The sequence below is a fragment of the Pseudophryne corroboree genome, chromosome 1, assembly GCF_028390025.1.
Source record: "Pseudophryne corroboree isolate aPseCor3 chromosome 1, aPseCor3.hap2, whole genome shotgun sequence".
In the NCBI taxonomy this organism is placed as follows: Eukaryota; Metazoa; Chordata; class Amphibia; order Anura; family Myobatrachidae; genus Pseudophryne; species Pseudophryne corroboree.
The window spans coordinates 171,087,663-171,106,593 of NC_086444.1; positions in this window are offsets into that span (position 1 = coordinate 171,087,663).

An 18,931-nucleotide genomic window follows, 5' to 3' on the forward strand; every position below is an offset into this window, starting at 1 on the left:
ATCAACCAATCTATTGTGGTTCCGGTTGTTACGGACACCTCTGCTACTTCAAAGTCTTTGGATGTTGTGAGGGCTTTGAAGGTGTATATCAAGAGAACAGCTCGTCACAAGAAATCGGACTCGCTGTTCGTTCTCTATTGTCCCAATAAAATTGGGTGTCCTGCTTCAAAGCAGACGATTGCACGCTGGATCAGGCTCACTATCCTGCATGCTTATTCCACAGCAGGCTTGCCTGTTCCAAAATCTGTACAGGCCCACTCTACTAGGTTGGTGGGTTCTTCTTGGGTGGCTGCCCGGGGTGTCTCGGCTTTACAGCTCTGCCGAGCAGCTACTTGGTCAGGTTCAAACACGTTTGCTAAGTTTTACAAGTTTGATACTTTGTCCTCTGAGGACCTTCAGTTTGGTCAATCAGTTCTACAGGAACCTCAGCACACTCCCACCTGGTTTGGTAGCGTTGGTACTCTCCCATGGTACTAAATGGATTCCCAGTATCCCCTAGGACGTTAGAGAAAATCCGATTTTCATTACCTACCGGTAAATCCTTTTCTCATAGTCCGCAGGGGATACTGGGTGCCCGCCCAGTGCTTCGTTTTTCCTGCACGGTTACTTTGTTAATTAATGTTGTTGGTTCAGCCGTTGCTGTTCCTGGTTTCAAGTTTGGTTAGCATGGCTTTCCTCTTGTTCTGTGTGTGCTGGTTCGTAATCTCACCACTTTCTTTATAAAGCCTTCTCTCAAAGTATGTCCGTCTCCTCGGGCACAGTTTCTAGACTGAGTCTGGTAGGAGGGGCATAGAGGGAGGAGCCAGCACACACTATCAAATTCTTAAAGTGCCCATGGCTCCTAGTTGACCCGTCTATACCCTATGGTACTAAATGGATTCCCAGTATCCGCTATGGACTACGAAAAAAGGATTTACCGATAGGTAATTAAAATCCTATTTTTGTCAAATATCGAAACATCTATTGGTAACATCGCGACCATCACGCTTTTAGGTTTTAGAGCCCAGACAGCTGCCAGGTACATAGAGGGGTCTGGGGGCAGCTTGGGTTGATGATTTACTCTTTCCAGCGGCTGCTATTGTCTGCAGCCACTGGGGGTGGGGGAATCCTGTCGGGCTGACCGATCAGCAATGGTTGGCAGCACGGCAACACTGGGGTCTGGGGGCTGGAAGGCAGAGGGACCTTCTGGTCCATCTGACAGCAGCAGCGGAGGGAAGTTTCCCTTCCCTGCCACTGCTAAAACAGTTTATCTGACTGATCGCATCTTGTAAGACCAGGTCAGATAAAGCACTTGCAGGCATGGTCGCACCAGGCAAGTGGTTAATTCCATCTATTAATGCCGGTACATCTACAGTAATAGAAGCCTCCTCCTCTGTTACACATGAATTCATGACAGAGAGTATTCTCTTCACCTTCCTCCTCAGATGACTTGTTTGAGTTTGATATAATAGTGGACTGAGAGGAGGATGGAGTATTTCTAGATAATCTAGAATGCTGTGTGTTCCCTGGCAACATCTTTTGAAAAGCTATAGATGTCTGTGCCAGACTTTGAACTGCACTTGCCAGAGTTTCCATCCATGGTGGATTTGTATCTGGAGCTGGTACTGACAGGGAAACCCATGGCTGGTTTAAGTCTGTCCACCAGGGTACCCAATAACTGTAAAGGAAGCCCAAGGAGGTTCTTGTGTAGGTACAGGAGTAGTTGACTGACTAGGAGGTGTATAACAGTTAACACATAGTCCACCTTGTACAACATCCTGTGCAGATAACACCACAGAGACCATTTTACATGAAAGCAATATTAGGGTTTCTGACTGCTTGCGACCTTGTGCCCTGTTAAACATAACTGCAAAATGTGTGTCGCACTCACACACTTTTATGTAGTAACTGTATAACAAAGTGTAGTATGTGACAAAGGTCTGCAATTTAACTGCTGTTCAGAATAACCCTGAAAGCACCTGTCTCACAGGGTATAAAGAAAAGTTACACTTGAATCAACTACTCAGCCTCTTTTTGAAAGCAGGTAGGATATAAGTGTTTGTAAAGACCTGGCTCCTTGGAGACGATTTTACAGGGAGACTGAGACCAACGTTCCCGGAGACCTTGCTTGCTGCATGCTGAAGATTGCTGCCCTGGGGGTAAATTTACTAAGATGCGAGTTCTATTTAAGATGAGATGTTGCCCATGGCAACCAATCAGATTCTACTTCTCATTTATCTAGCACCTTCTAGAAGATAATACCTGGAATCTGATTGGTTGCTATTGGCAACATCCCATCTTAAATAGAACTCCCATCTTAGTAAATTTACCCCCTGGTCTCTGAGGGAAGGAGGGAGTGTTGTTTATAGCTCAAAGGCATACTTGCCTACCTGACCCTCTCCATGAGGGAGAAAATGCTCTGTTCCTGGACTTTCCTGGTAATGTATGATTGCCATCACCTGTGGTGAGCTAGTTAATTGATAAGAAAGGTGTTTCACCACAGGTGATGGCAATCATACATTACCAGGAAAGTCCAGGAACAGAGCATTTTCTCCCTCATGGAGAGGGTCAGGTAGGCAAGTATGCTCAAAGGTGGAAAATCTGCAGTAGCCGGATACCCAAAGCTGGGGGAGGGGCTACAGGATAAGTGCTGCCTCCCCTTGCTGGTCTTCCACACCAGGTACTAAAGGTCTTCATAAATTTAGTGCCTTATATGTCCTAGTGGAAACCCTGACCGGAGCCAGTGTCCACGCCAGTGTGGTGGACTGCACTTTAAATGTGGGTCCTTTAAGATGGGTACCTCTTACCTGCCCCTATAAGCCAGCCATGCAGTCCTGGGGTCCCCACAGTGAGTGGTGCTAGACGCAGTGTGCGGCCCCTACTGCAAGTACCCATCTTGGCATTGGCCGTGAGGGAGTTTCGGCACCATCGGGGTGTGATGGAGCTGTAGCACTGACAAGCTTTGAGAGAAAAAATAAAATTGAAAACATAGGGCTGCAGTAGCCAACTGCAAATGCTCAAGTGTAATCATTTATATTTCCAACTTTTTTCCCAATGCACCATCTTACTCTTGACATCAAAACCTCCTGAAACCTAAGAGCATTATGGGTATCCCTATTATGACTAGCTATATATTACTTTTTCCATTTAGTAATTTGTTAATTATTAGGGAATATTCCATAGTCCAGAGGTTCCCAAATGCGGTCCTCAAGGCACCCCAACGGTCCAGGTTTTAAATGTATCCATGCTTGGCCACAGGTGATTTAATCAGCATCTCAGTCAATTTGATTTAACCATCTGTGCTGAGCCATGGATATACCTAAATCCTGGACTGTTGGGGTGCCGTGAGGACCGCGTTTGGGAACCTCTGCCATAGTCAATTGATAAAATGACTGATTTAGCCTCCAAAATGGTTGTCAGAATATGCACTTTAATTAGGGCTGGGCTGCTTGAGGAGATGTGTTCATTGCTGAATGTGGACTAGGCTTACTAAAGTATCCACATGCCAAAAATAAATAAATCTCGTTTTATAAGGGAAGATTGTTTAAATCACTCTCTCAATCCCTGTCCTCAAGATGAAAAACATACACTGTTTTGGATCCTGTGGACCAAGTTGAGAATAACTGTTTTTCTCTAACGTCCTAGTGGATGCTGGGGACTCCGTAAGGACCATGGGGAATAGACGGGCTCCGCAGGAGACTGGGCACTCTAAAGAAAGATTTAGTACTACCTGGTGTGCACTGGCTCCTCCCTCTATGCCCCTCCTCCAGACCTCAGTTAGAATCTGTGCCCGGACAGAGCTGGGTGCTTTTAGTGAGCTCTCCTGAGCTTGCTAATAAGAAAGTATTTTAGTTAGGTTTTTTATTTTCGGAGAGCTTCTGCTGGCAACAGACTCTCTGCTACGTGGGACTGAGGGGAGAGAAGCAAACCTACTAACTGTGGCTAGGTTGCGCTTCTTAGGCTACTGGACACCATTAGCTCCAGAGGGATCGAACACAGGACCTGACCTTGTCGTCCGTTCCCGGAGCCGCGCCGCCGTCCCCCTCGCAGAGCCAGAAGTCAGAAGCCGGCAGAAGCAAGAAGACATCGAAATCGGCGGCAGAAGACTCCTGTCTTCACATGAGGTAGCGCACAGCACTGCAGCTGTGCGCCATTGCGCCCCCACTACCCACACACTCCGGTCACTGTAGGGTGCAGGGGGGGCGCCCTGGGCAGCAATTAGGATACCTCTTGGCAAAAAGACACATATATACAGCTGGGCACTGTATATATGTACGAGCCCCCGCCATTTTATTACACAGACCCGGGACTGAAGCCCGCCGCTGAGGGGGCGGGGCCTTCTTTCTCAGCACTAACCGCCATTTTCTCTTCACAGCTCCGCTGAGAGGAAGCTCCCCAGGCTCTCCCCTGCAGTATCAAGGTAGAAAAAGGGTAAAAAGAGAGGGGGGGGCACATAAATTTAGGTGCAAAATTATCATAAACAGCAGCTACTGGGTAAATACTAAGTTACTGTTTAATCCCTGGGTTATATAGCGCTGGGGTGTGTGCTGGCATACTCTCTCTCTGTCTCCCCAAAAGGCCTTGTGGGGTCCTGTCCTCAATTAGAGCATTCCCTGTGTGTGTGCGGTGTGTCGGTACGTTTGTGTCGACATGTTTGACGAGGACGGTTACGTGGAGGCAGAACAAGTGCAAGTGACTGTGGTGTCGCCGCCGACGGCGCCGACACGTGATTGGATGGATATGTGGAAGGTGTTAAATGATAATGTAAGCTCCTTGCATAAAAGGTTGGATAATCAGTCAGGGTCTCAACCCGTGTCTGATTCTGCAGCTCAGAGGCCGTCAGGGTCTCAAAAGCGCCCACTATCCCAGTTGGTTGACACAGATGTCGACACGGATTCTGACTCCAGTGTCGATGACGATGAGGCAAAGTTGCAGCCTAAAATGACTAAAGCCATCCGATACATGATTATAGCAATGAAGGATGTATTGCACATACCGGAGGAAAACCCTGTCCCTGACAAAAGGGTATATATGTATGGGGAGAAAAAGCAAGAGGTGACTTTTCCCCCTTCACATGAGTTAAATGAATTATGTGAAAAAGCGTGGGATTCCCCCGATAAGAAGGTGCTGATTTCCAAAAGGTTACTTATAGCGTACCCTTTCCCGCCAACGGACAGGATGCGCTGGGAATCCTCCCCTAGGGTAGATAAAGCTCTGACACGCTTATCTAAAAAGGTGGCCCTGCCGTCACAGGATACGGCCGCCCTAAAGGATCCTGCAGATAGGAAGCAGGAAAGTATCCTGAAGTCTGTTTATGCACACTCAGGTACTATACTGAGGCCGGCTATTGCGTCGGCCTGGATGTGTAGTGCTGTAGCAGCATGGACAGATAATCTGTCTGAGGAAATGGATAGCTTAGACAAGGATACCATTTTACTGACCCTGGGGCATATAAAAGACGCTGTCCTATATATGAGGGATGCCCAGAGGGACATTTGCCTTCTGGGCTCTAGAATAAATGCAATGTCAATTTCTGCCAGAAGGGTCCTGTGGACTCGGCAATGGACAGGTGATGCCGACTCCAAAAAGCACATGGAGGTGTTACCTTACAAGGGTGAGGAATTGTTTGGGGACGGTCTCTCTGACCTAGTTTCCACAGCTACGGCTGGGAAGTCAAACATTTTGCCATATATTCCCTCACAGCCTAAGAAAGCACCGTATTACCAAATGCAGTCCTTTCAATCACAGAGAACCAAGAAGGTCAGAGGTGCGTCCTTTCTGGCCAGAGGCAGGGGTAGAGGAAAGAAGCTGCACAACACAGCTAGTTCCCAGGAACAGAAGTCCTCCCCGGCTTCCACTAAATCCACCGCATGACGCTGGGGCTCCCCAGGAGCGGTGGGGGCGCGTCTCCGAAATTTCAGCCACCAGTGGGTTCGCTCACAGGTGGATCCCTGGGCTATACAGATTGTGTCTCAGGGATACAAGCTGGAATTCGAAGTGATGCCCCCTCACCGTTACCTCAAATCGGCCCTGCCAGCTTCCCCCATAGAAAGGGAAGTAGTGTTAGCGGCAATTCACAAGTTATATCTCCAGCAGGTGGTGGTAAAGGTTCCCCTCCTTCAGCAAGGAAGAGGATACTATTCCACAATGTTTGTGGTACCGAAACCGGACGGTTCGGTCAGACCCATATTGAATTTAAAATCCCTGAACATTTATCTGAAAAGATTCAAGTTCAAAAAGGAATCGCTCAGAGCGGTCATTGCAAGCCTGGAAGAGGGGGATTTTATGGTGTCTCTGGACATCAAGGATGCGTACTTGCATGTCCCCATTTATCCACCTCATCAGGAGTACCTCAGGTTTGTGGTACAGGACTGTCATTACCAATTCCAGACGTTGCCGTTTGGCCTGTCCACGGCACCGAGAATATTTACCAAGGTGATGGCGGAAATGATGGTGCTCCTTCGGAAGCAAGGGGTTACGATTATCCCATACTTGGACGATCTCCTCATAAAGGCGAGGTCCAGGGAGCGGTTACTGATCATCGTAGCACTCTCTCAGGAAGTGTTGCAACAGCACGGCTGGATTCTGAATATTCCAAAGTCGCAGCTGATTCCTACGACGCGTCTGTCCTTCCTGGGCATGATTCTGGACACAAACCAGAAAAGGGTGTTTCTCCCGGAGGAGAAGTCTCAGGAGCTCGTGACTCTGGTCAGAGGCCTCCTAAAACCAAAACAGGTATCGGTGCATCACTGCACGTGTGTCCTGGGAAAGATGGTGGCGTCATACGAAGCCATTCCCTTCGGCAGGTTCCATGCGAGGATCTTTCAGTGGGATCTGTTGGACAAGTGGTCCGGATCGCATCTTCAGATGCATCGGCTGATCACCCTGTCCCCCAGGGCCAGGGTGTCTCTTCTGTGGTGGCTGCAAAGTGCTCACCTCCTCGAGGGCCGCAGGTTCGGCATACAGGACTGGGTCCTGGTGACCACGGATGCAAGCCTCCGAGGATGGGGGGCAGTCACTCAAGGCAGAAACTTCCAGGGGCTGTGGTCAAGTCAGGAGACTTGTCTGCACATCAATATCCTGGAACTAAGGGCCGTATACAGCGCCCTGAGTCAAGCGGAGCCTCTGCTTTGAAACCAACCAGTGCTGATTCAGCCAGACAACATCACGGCAGTGGCCCATGTTAACCGCCAGGGCGGCACAAGAAGCAGGGTGGCAATGGCAGAAGCCACCAGGATTCTTCGTTGGGCGGAGAATCCCGTACTAGCACTGTCAGCAGTGTTCATTCCGGGAGTGGACAACTGGGAAGCAGACTTCCTCAGCAGGCAAGACCTCCACCCGGGAGAGTGGGGACTTCATCAAGAAGTCTTCACGCAGATTGCAAATCGATGGGAACTGCCACAGGTGGACATGATGGCGTCCCGTCTCAACAAAAAGCTAAAAAGATATTGCGCCAGGTCAAGGGACCCTCAGGCGATAGCTGTGGACGCACTAGTAACACCGTGGGTGTTCCAGTCGGTCTATGTGTTTCCTCCTCTTCCTCTCATACCAAAGGTGCTGAGAATTGTAAGAAAAAGAGGAGTGAGAACAATACTCATTGTTCCGGATTGGCCAAGAAGGACTTGGTACCCGGAATTGCAAGAAATGCTCACAGAGGACCCGTGGCCTCTGCCTCTCAGACAGGACCTGTTACAACAAGGGCCCTGTCTGTTCCAAGACTTACCGCGGCTGCGTTTGACGGCATGGCGGTTAAACGCCGGATCCTAGCGGAAAAAGGCATTCCGGATGAAGTTATTCCTACGCTGATAAAGGCTAGGAAGGATGTGACAGCAAAGCATTATCACCGTATATGGCGAAAACTTGTTGCTTGGTGTGAGGCCAGCAAGGCCCCTACAGAGGAATTCCAGCTGGGTCGATTCCTGTACTTCCTACAGTCAGGAGTGACTATGGGCCTGAAATTAGGGTCCATAAAGGTCCAGATTTCGGCCCTATCCATTTTCTTCCAAAAAGAACTGGCTTAACTGCCTGAGGTTCAGACGTTTGTTAAGGGAGTGCTGCATATTCAGCCCCCTTTTGTGCCACCAGTGGCACCTTGGGATCTTAACGTGGTGTTGAGTTTCCTGAAATTCCACTGGTGTGAGCCACTTAAGACCGTGGAGCTAAAGTATCTCACGTGGAAAGTGGTCATGCTGTTGGCCTTAGCTTCGGCTAGGCGTGTGTCAGAATTGGCGGCTTTGTCATGTAAAAGCCCCTATCTGGTTTTCCATATGGATAGGGCAGAATTGCGGACTCGTCCGCAATTGTCTGCCAAAGGTGGTGTCATCCTTTCATTTGAACCAACCTATTGTGGTGCCTGCGGCTACTGGTGACTTGGAGGATTCCAAGTTGCTTGACGTAGTCCGGGCTTTGAAGATTTATGTGACCAGAACGGCTGGAGTCAGGAAGATTGACTCGCTGTTTGTCCTGTATGCATCCAACAAGCTGGGTGCTCCTGCTTCAAAGCAAACTATTGCTCGCTGGATCTGTGGCACGATTCAGCAGGCTCATTCTGTGGCTGGGTTGCCGCATCCAAAATCAGTGAAAGCCCATTCCATAAGAAAGGTGGGCTCTTCTTGGGCGGCTGCCCGAGGGGTCTCGGCATTACAGCTTTGCCGAGCTGCTACTTGGTCGGGTTCAATCACATTTGCAGAGTTCTACAAGTTTGATACCCTGGCTGAGGAGGACCTTGAGTTTGCCCATTCGGTGCTGCAGAATCACCCGCACTCTCCCGCCCGTTTGGGAGCTTTGGTATAATCCCCATGGTCCTTACGGAGTCCCCAGCATCCTCTAGGACGTTAGAGAAAATTAGATTTTACTCACCGGTAAATCTATTTCTCGTAGTCCGTAGTGGATGCTGGGCGCCCGTCCCAAGTGCGGATTTTCTGCAATACGTGTATATAGTTATTGCTTACTAAAGGGTTATGTTATGTGGCATCAGTTGAGTGATGCTTGTTTGTTGTTCATACTGTTAACTGGGTAAGTTTATCACGAGTTATACGGTGTGGCTGGTATGAGTCTTACCCTGGATTCCAAAATCCTTTCCTTGTAATGTCAGCTCTTCCGGGCACAGTTTCCTTAACTGAGGTCTGGAGGAGGGGCATAGAGGGAGGAGCCAGTGCACACCAGGTAGTACTAAATCTTTCTTTAAAGTGCCAGTCTCCTGCGGAGCCCGTCTATTCCCCATGGTCCTTACGGAGTCCCCAGCATCCACTACGGACTACGAGAAATAGATTTACCGGTGAGTAAAATCTTATTTAAATGATACTTAAGGTGGAAAAGACAGAAGTTTCCTTTCTGCAAAAGTACTTAAATTTTACAAATGAATATTCAAGGTGCATTTCTACCAATGTAAAAATAAATAAATAAATCATACTACAATGGCAAGTAACACAGTTTTGATGCCTCCCCGTCTAATGATTAATTTAGACATGACCACATTTTTAATTGCACCTCTGAGAGAAGACAGAGAGAAGGTCCAAGAACATAGGGGAAGAGGTGAAACAATTTTATGTCATCATGTCCCCACCCAGTGCTGAAAAATGCTACAACTGCAGCAATGCACAGTGGGATGCCATAAATTAGTGTAAGCCATAAAGTATTTGAGGAAAACAGAGATGCTGAAATTAATGAGGATTTTTTTTAACTTTATTTTGGAAGGACAACAATGAAGAGATGGTTCTTAAAGTGACAGGCGGTAGAACTTTAAAGTGCTTTACTCTTTTGACAATCCTGCAAAATAGGTGCAGATTGATTTTTTTTTCTTCGTGAAACTCCAAAAACTGCGTTTATGTTTGTTTTGCACAAAGTGGAGAGCTCTGCAAGTCCCATTACTCAATGCACAAAGTGGAGAGCTCTGCAAGTCCCATAAGTCAATGCACAAAGTGGAGAGCTCTGCAAGTCCCATTAGTCAATGCACACAGTGTAGAGCTCTGCAAGTCCCATTAGTCAATGCACAAAGTGTAAAGCTCTGCAAGTCCCATTAGTCAATGCACAAAGTGGAGAGCTCTGCAAGTCCCATTAATTAATGCACAAAGTGGAGAGCTCTGCAAGTCTCATAGGTACATTTGCAGAACCTCTCTTGCAATTTTTTGCACTGTGCCTAAAACAAGCATGCGTAAGTATGAGCAATACAGAGCTGCACACTTTTCAGTCTCATCCCCATTAGCAACTGAAGTGACATAAGTATAATTGTTTCACACATAGGCTTAAATCTGTAAGGGCATGTTGGTGGCTTATGCAGAATTGCATGAGTATATGAATACACCTGTTTTCTCTTACGTCCTAGAGGATACTAGGGTCCACATTAGTACCATGGGGTATAGAGGGGTCCACTAGGAGCCTTTGGCACTTTAAGAAATCAATAGTGTGCATTGGCTCCTCCCTCTATGCCCCTCCTACCAGACTCAGTTTAGAAAATGTGCCCGGCTGAGCCGGTCACGCTTAGGGAAGCTCCTGAAGAGTTTTCTGCATTTATTTTTCTGTTTGTTATTTTCAGGTAGGTCTGGTTGGCACCAGACTGCCTGCTTCGTGGGACTTAGCGGGGAGAACGGCCCAACTTCTTAAAGAGTTAATGGTCCTGTTTCTCCACTGACAAGACACTGAGCTCCTTAGGTAGTCATTCGCAAGCCCCACCACAGCGAGCGTACCCTCCCGCAGCACGCCGCCACCCCTAACAGAGTTAGAAGATAGAAGAGTGATGAGTACAACGCTGGCGTCCACGGTTAGCAGGTTGCCAGTGGGAATGGCGGCACAAGGGTAGGAGCGCAGCTCTGAGTGCAGGCTGCGCTCCAGTGGGCTCAGGAGGACATATAGTGTAGTGTGTCCCGCTGTGAGGGGCGCGCTGAGCCACCACTGATTACCCACACTGGCTAACATACCTAACAAGGGTTTTAACCCTCTTTTAGGCATAAAAATTACCTCAGGCCAGTATAAAAAAGCGGGTAGCCGAGCGCTATTAAGGGGGCGGGGCTTCACTATGAGCGGATCCAGCAGCTCACCAGCGCCATTTTCCCTCTGCAGCTTACACTAACAGGAATCACAGGGAAGCGCAGCTCCTCCACAAAGACTCCACATCTCCTCAGTGGTACCAGGGGGTCTTAGAAGGATGTGTGTGTGTGTGTGTGTGTGTGTGTGTGGGGGGGGGGGGGGTCAGCGTTGTAGTATACTAAGCCCTGTTAAGGAGCTTAGTGTAGCGACCCAGCCAAGTTTTACTTGGTTACAGAGGCGCTGTGTGGCTGGCTCCAATTTCTGTGTCTCCCTGACGGCTCTGTGTGGATTAAACTGTGTCTTCACCTTCTGTCTGTGTCTTCACCTTCTGTCACGTTACCATGTCCAGGGACTGTGTTTCCTGCACAGCTGAATGTCTTTCCTCCCCCGGAGACTCACTACCCTGTACTCAGGATAGTGCACATTCTCAAGCTAGTTGGGCAGAACCCCCATGGTTAGCTTCTATTAAAGGGATAATATCTAATATTTCTACTAAATTATCCCATAATGAGAAAGAGACGCAGATTTTAAGATAGTCTATTGATGACCTGATGAATAGAGATTCAGTTCCCATACCAGCATCTCAAATCCCCGCCATTTGCCCACAAAAGCGTACTCTGGCCCAGCTCATGCAGGATGATACTGATGACGATACATCAGATCCGGAGGAGGGTGAAGTGTATGCGAGTGGGGGGGATGCGGTCCTGTCACAAGGAATACAGGCCCTGATATAGACGCTATCAAAAATGTCCTGCACATTCGTGACAAGACGGAGGAGGTAGAGGAGGAATCTTATTTTAATGTAAAAAAGAAATCCTCAGCTACTTTTCCTGCAACAAAGGAATTGAATGCCCTGTATGAAGAAACTTGGGCTAACCCTGACAAATAATTTCAGATCCCTAAAAGATTAATTACTTCCTTTCCCTTTCCTCTGGAAGATAGAAAAAAATGGGAAAACCCACCGATTGTGGACGCATCGGTATCTAGGTTATCACGTAAGATAGTCTTATCTGTTCCTGGGGCAGTATCCTTATAGGACACAGCTGACCGCAAGATTGAGAACACTCTCAAATTGTTATACACTGCTGCTGGGGGGGCCCAGAGACCGACTATTGCTTGTGCATGGATCACTAAAGCCATTGCAAAGTGGTCAGGTAACCTTATTGACGGATTGGATACCTTACCCAGGGGGGAGAAAGTTTTACTCCTACAGCATATTCAAGACACTGCTAACTTTATGGTGGAGGCCATAAAGGAAATTGGTTTGCTCAACGCACGCACCACTGCCATGGCAGTGTCAGTACGCAGGGGCCTGTGGCTACGCCAGTGAACTGCGGATGCGGATTCCAGGAAAGGCATGGAAAACCTACCATTCACAGTTGAGGCCCTTTTTGGAGATGAACTGGATAAGTGGATATCCAAAGCTACGGCGGGTAAGTCTACGTACCTTCCTTCCGCAGCACCCCCAGCTAGGAAAACCTACTCTGCTCCAACTCTGCACTCCTTTCGGACAGCAAAATTCAAAGGCAAATCCAAAGGTTCTACTACAGCCTTCAAAGGTAATAGAGGTAAACCCAGAAAACCAGCAGCTGCAGGTTCTCAGGAACAGACCTCCGGGTCTGCTTCCTCAAAGCCTTCAGCATGACGGTGGTCCGCACTACCTGGAAGACAGGCAGGTGGGAGCTTGGTTACGTTATTTCAGTCACGTTTGGGCAACATCTTTCCAGGATCCCTGGGTCACAGACCTTATGACCCAGGGATACAGATTGGAGTTTCAGGAACTCCCACCTCACAGATTCTTCAAATCAGGCTTACCAGCTTCTCCGGAAGCAAGTACGACTTTACAGGCAGCAATTCAAAAACTGGTACAGACACAGGTCATTGTACCAGTTCCACTTCAACTACACAACAAGCGTTATTACTCCAACCTGTTTGTGGTACCGAAACCGGATGGTTCGGTAAGGCCCATTTCTCTGACGTCCTAGTGGATGCTGGGACTTCCGTAAGGACCATGGGGAATAGCGGCTCCGCAGGAGACTGGGCACAAAGTAAAAGCTTTAGGACTAGCTGGTGTGCACCGGCTCCTCCCCCTATGACCCTCCTCCAAGCCTCAGTTAAGATTTTGTGCCCTGCCGAGAAGGGTGCAATCTAGGTGGCTCTCCTGAGCTGCTTAGAAGTAAAAGTATACTTAGGTTTTTTATTTTCAGTGAGTCCTGCTGGCAACAGGCTCACTGCAGCGCGGGACTAAGGGGAGAAGAAGCGAACTCACCTGCGTGCAGAGTGGATTGGGCTTCTTGGCTACTGGACATTAGCTCCAGAGGGACGATCACAGGTTCAGCCTGGATGGGTCCCGGAGCCGCGCCGCCGGCCCCCTTACAGAGCCAGAAGAGCGAAGAGGTCCGGAGAAAGCGGCGGCAGAAGACGTTCCTGTCTTCAGATAAGGTAGCGCACAGCACTGCAGCTGTGCGCCATTGCTCTCAGCACACTTCACACTCCGGTCACTGAGGGTGCAGGGCGCTGGGGGGGAGCGCCCTGAGACGCAATAAAACTTGATAAAAACCTTATGTGGCTAAAGAAATGCATCACATATAGCTCCTGGGCTATATGGATGCATTTAACCCCTGCCAGTTTTCCAGAAAAAAGCGGGAGAAAAGGCCGCCGTGAAGGGGGCGGAGCCTATCTCCTCAGCACACAAGCGCCATTTTCTTTCACAGCTCCGCTGGAAGGACGGCTCCCTGACTCTCCCCTGCAGACTACACTAAAGAGAGGGGGGCACTATTGGCAGCTAATATATAATACAGCAGCTATAAAGGGAGTAACACTTATATAAGGTTATCCCTGAATATATATAGCGCTCTGGTGTGTGCTGGCAAACTCTCCCTCTGTCTCCCCAAAGGGCTAGTGGGGTCCTATCCTCTGTCAGAGCATTCCCTGTGTGTGTGTGCTGGGTGTCGGTACGATTGTGTCGACATGTATGAGGAGGAAAATGATGTGGAAGCAGAGCAATTGCCTGTGTTAGTGATGTCACCCCCTAGGGAGTCGACACCTGACTGGATGGTTGTATTTAAAGAATTACGTGACAATGTCAGCACTTTGCAAGACACCGTCAGGGGCGCTAAAACGCCCGTTACCTCAGATGGTCGACACAGACCCAGACACGGATACTGAATCCAGTGTCGACGGTGAGGAGACGAACGTAATGTCCAGTAGGGCCACACGTTACATGATCACGGCGATGAAGGAGGCATTGAACATTTCTGACACTACAAGTACCACAAAAAAGGGTATTATGTGGGGTGTGAAAAAACTACCAGTAGTTTTTCCTGAATCAGATGAATTAAATGAGGTGTGTGATAAGGCGTGGGTTTCCCCCGATAAAAAACTGCTGATTTCTAACAAATTATTGGCACTATACCCTTTCCCGCCAGAGGTTAGGGCACGTTGGGAAACACCCCCTAGGGTAGATAAGGCGCTCACACGCTTATCAAAACAAGTGGCGTTACCGTCTCCTGATACGGCCGCCCTCAAGGAACCAGCTGATAGAAGGCTGGAAAATATCCTAAAAGGTATATACACACATACTGGTGTTATACTGCGACCAGCAATCGCCTCAGCCTGGATGTGCAGCGCTGAAGTGGCTTGGTCGGATTCCCTGACTGAAAATATTGATACCCTGGATAGGGACAGTATATTATTAACTATAGAGCATTTAAAGGATGCATTACTATATATGCGTGATGCACAGAGGGATATTTGCACCCTGGCATCAAGAGTGAGTGCGATGTCCATTTCTGCCAGAAGGGCGTTATGGACGCGACAGTGGTCAGGTGATGCAGATTCCAAACGACATATGGAAGTATTGCCGTATAAAGGGGAGGAGTTATTTGGGGTCGGTCTATCAGACCTGGTGGCCACGGCAACGGCTGGAAAGTCCACCTTTTTACCCCAGGTCACCTCTCAGCAGAAAAAGACACCGTCTTTTCAAACTCAGTCCTTTCGTTCCCATAAGAACAAGCGGGCAAAAGGCCACTCATTTCTGCCCCGGGGCAGAGGAAGAGGAAAAAGACTGCACCAGGCAGCCTCTTCCCAGGAGCAGAAGCCCTCCCCCGCTTCTGCCAAGTCTTCAGCATGACGCTGGGGCTTTACAAGTGGACTCATACACGGTGGGGGCCCGTCTCAAAAATTTCAACGCGCAGTGGGCTCACTCGCAAGTGGACCCCTGGATCCTGCAGGTAGTATCACAGGGGTACAAATTGGAATTCGAGACGTCTCCCCCTCGAAGATTCCTGAAGTCTGCTCTACCAACGTCTCCCTCCGACAGGGAGGCAGTATTGGAAGCTATTCACAAGCTGTATTCCCAGCAGGTGATAATCAAGGTACCCCTCCTACAACAGGGAAAGGGGTATTATTCCACGCTGTTTGTGGTACCGAAGCCGGACGGCTCGGTGAGACCAATTTTAAATCTAAAATCCTTGAACACTTACATAAAAAGGTTCAAGTTCAAGATGGAATCACTCAGAGCAGTGATAGCGAATCTGGAAGAAGGGGACTATATGGTATCTCTGGACATCAAAGATGCTTATCTCCATGTCCCAATCTTCCCTTCTCACCAAGGGTACCTCAGGTTTGTGGTACAAGACTGTCATTATCAGTTTCAGATGCTGCCGTTTGGATTGTCCACGGCACCCCGGGTCTTTACCAAGGTAATGGCCGAAATGATGATTCTTCTTCGAAGAAAAGGCGTCTTAATTATCCCTTACTTGGACGATCTCCTGATAAGGGCAAGGTCCAGGGAACAGTTAGAGTTCGGAGTAGCACTGTCTCAGGTAGTGTTACGTCAGCACGGGTGGATTCTAAATATCCCAAAATCACAGCTGATTCCAACAACACGTCTACTGTTCCTGGGGATGATTCTGGACACAGTCCAGAAAAAGGTGTTTCTCCCGGAGGAGAAGGCCAGGGAGTTATCCGAGCTAGTCAGGAACCTCCTAAAACCAGGCCAGGTGTCAGTGCATCAATGCACGAGAGTCCTGGGAAAAATGGTGGCTTCTTACGAAGCGATTCCATTCGGAAGATTCCATGCAAGAACGTTTCAGTGGGATCTGCTGGACAAATGGTCCGGATCGCATCTTCAGATGCATCAGCGGATTACCCTATCACCAAGGACAAGGGTGTCTCTCCTGTGGTGGTTACAGAGGGCTCATCTTCTAGAGGGCCGCAGATTCGGCATTCAGGATTGGATGCTGGTGACCACGGATGCCAGCCTGAGAGGCTGGGGAGCAGTCACACAGGGAAGAAATTTCCAGGGCTTGTGGTCAAGCATGGAAACGTCTCTTCACATAAATATCCTGGAACTAAGGGCCATTTACAATGCCCTAAGTCAAGCAAGGCCTCTGCTTCAGGGTCAGTCGGTATTGATCCAATCGGACAACATCACGGCAGTCGCCCACGTCAACAGACAGGGCGGCACAAGAAGCAGGAGGGCAATGGCAGAAGCTGCAAGGATTCTCCGCTGGGCGGAAAATCATGTGGTAGCACTGTCAGCAGTGTTCATTCCGGGAGTGGACAACTGGGAAGCAGACTTCCTCAGCAGACACGACCTCCACCCGGGGGAGTGGGGACTTCACCCAGAAGTCTTCCAACTGATTGTAAACCGTTGGGAAAAACCAAAGGTGGACATGATGGCGTCCCGTCTCAACAAAAAACTGGACAGATATTGCGCAAGGTCAAGGGACCCTCAGGCAATAGCGGTGGATGCTCTGGTAACACCGTGGGTGTACCAGTCGGTGTATGTGTTCCCTCCTCTGCCTCTCATACCAAAAGTACTGAGAATCATAAGAAAGAGAGGAGTAAGAACTATACTCGTGGCTCCAGATTGGCCAAGAAGAACTTGGTACCCGGAACTGCAAGAGATGCTCACGGAGGATCCGTGGCCTCTACGTCTAAGAAAGGACCTGCTCCAGCAGGGACCTTGTCTGTTCCAAGACTTACCGCGGCTGCGTTTGACGGCATGGCGGTTGAACGCCGGATCCTGATGGAAAAAGGCATTCCAGATGAAGTCATCCCTACCCTGATCAAAGCCAGGAAGGATGTAACCGCGAAACATTATCACCGCATTTGGCGAAAATATGTTGCGTGGTGTGAGGCCAAGAAGGCCCCCACAGAGGAATTTCAACTGGGTCGTTTCTTACATTTCCTGCAAGCAGGACTGTCTATGGGCCTAAAATTAGGATCCATTAAGGTTCAAATTTCGGCCCTGTCGATCTTCTTCCAGAAAGAACTGGCTTCAGTGCCTGAAGTTCAGACGTTTGTCAAGGGGGTACTGCATATACAGCCTCCTTTTGTGCCACCAGTGGCACCTTGGGATCTCAATGTAGTTTTAGGGTTCCTAAAATCACATTGGTTTGAACCACTCACCACTGTGGACTTGAAATATCTCACATGGAAAGTGGTAATGCTGTTAGCCCTGGCTTCAGCCAGGCGTGTCTCAGAATTGGCGGCTTTATCATATAAAAGCCCTTACCTAATTTTTCATTCAGACAGGGCAGAATTGAGGACTCGTCCTCAATTTCTCCCTAAGGTGGTTTCAGCGTTTCACATGAACCAACCTATTGTGGTACCTGCGGCTACTAGGGACTTGGAGGACTCCAAGTTACTGGACGTAGTCAGGGCCCTGAAAATATATGTTTCCAGGACGGCTGGAGTAAGAAAATCTGACTCGCTTTTTATCCTGTATGCACCCAACGAGCTGGGTGCTCCTGCTTCTAAGCAGACGATTGCTCGTTGGATTTGTAGTACAATTCAGCTTGCACGTTCTGTGGCAGGACTGCCACAGCCAAAATCTGTTAAAGCCCATTCCACAAGGAAAGTGGGCTCATCTTGGGCGGCTGCCCGAGGGGTCTCGGCTTTACAACTTTGCCGAGCAGCTACTTGGTCAGGGGCAAACACGTTTGCAAAATTTTACAAATTCGATACCCTGGCTGAGGAGGACCTGGAGTTCTCTCATTCGGTGCTGCAGAGTCATCCGCACTCTCCCGCCCGTTTGGGAGCTTTGGTATAATCCCCATGGTCCTTACGGAAGTCCCAGCATCCACTAGGACGTCAGAGAAAATAAGAATTTACTTACCGATAATTCTATTTCTCGTAGTCCGTAGTGGATGCTGGGCGCCCATCCCAAGTGCGGATTGTCTGCAATATTTGTATATAGTTATTGTTACAAAAAATCGGGTTGTTTATTGTTGTGAGACATCTTTTTAGAGGCTCCTAAGTTTTATCATACTGTTAACTGGGTTCAGATCACAGGTTGTACGGTGTGATTGGTGTGGCTGGAATGAGTCTTACCCGGGATTCAAAATCCTTCCTTATTGTATACGCTCGTCCGGGCACAGTATCCTAACTGAGGCTTGGAGGAGGGTCATAGGGGGAGGAGCCAGTGCACACCAGCTAGTCCTAAAGCTTTTACTTTGTGCCCAGTCTCCTGCGGAGCCGCTATTCCCCATGGTCCTTACGGAAGTCCCAGCATCCACTACGGACTACGAGAAATAGAATTATCGGTAAGTAAATTCTTATTTTTAAACCTCAATCACTGAACCCTTATTTAAGGGTGTTCAAGTTCAAGATGGAGTCTCTGAGAGCGGTGATCTCAGGACTGGAGAAGGGGGAATCCCTGGTGTCTCTGGACATCAAGGATGCACACCTTCATATTCCGATTTGGCCGCCTCATCAGGCTCACCTACGGTTTGCACTACAGGACTGTCACTACCAGTTTCAGGTCCTGCCATTTGGCCTCTCCACGGCACCGAGGGTATTCACCAAGGTAATGGCAGAGATGATGTTTCTCCTTCGCATGCAGGGAGTGAACATAATACCGTACCTGGACGACCTGCTGATAAAAGCCCCTTCAAGGGAGAGGTTGTTGGACAGCATT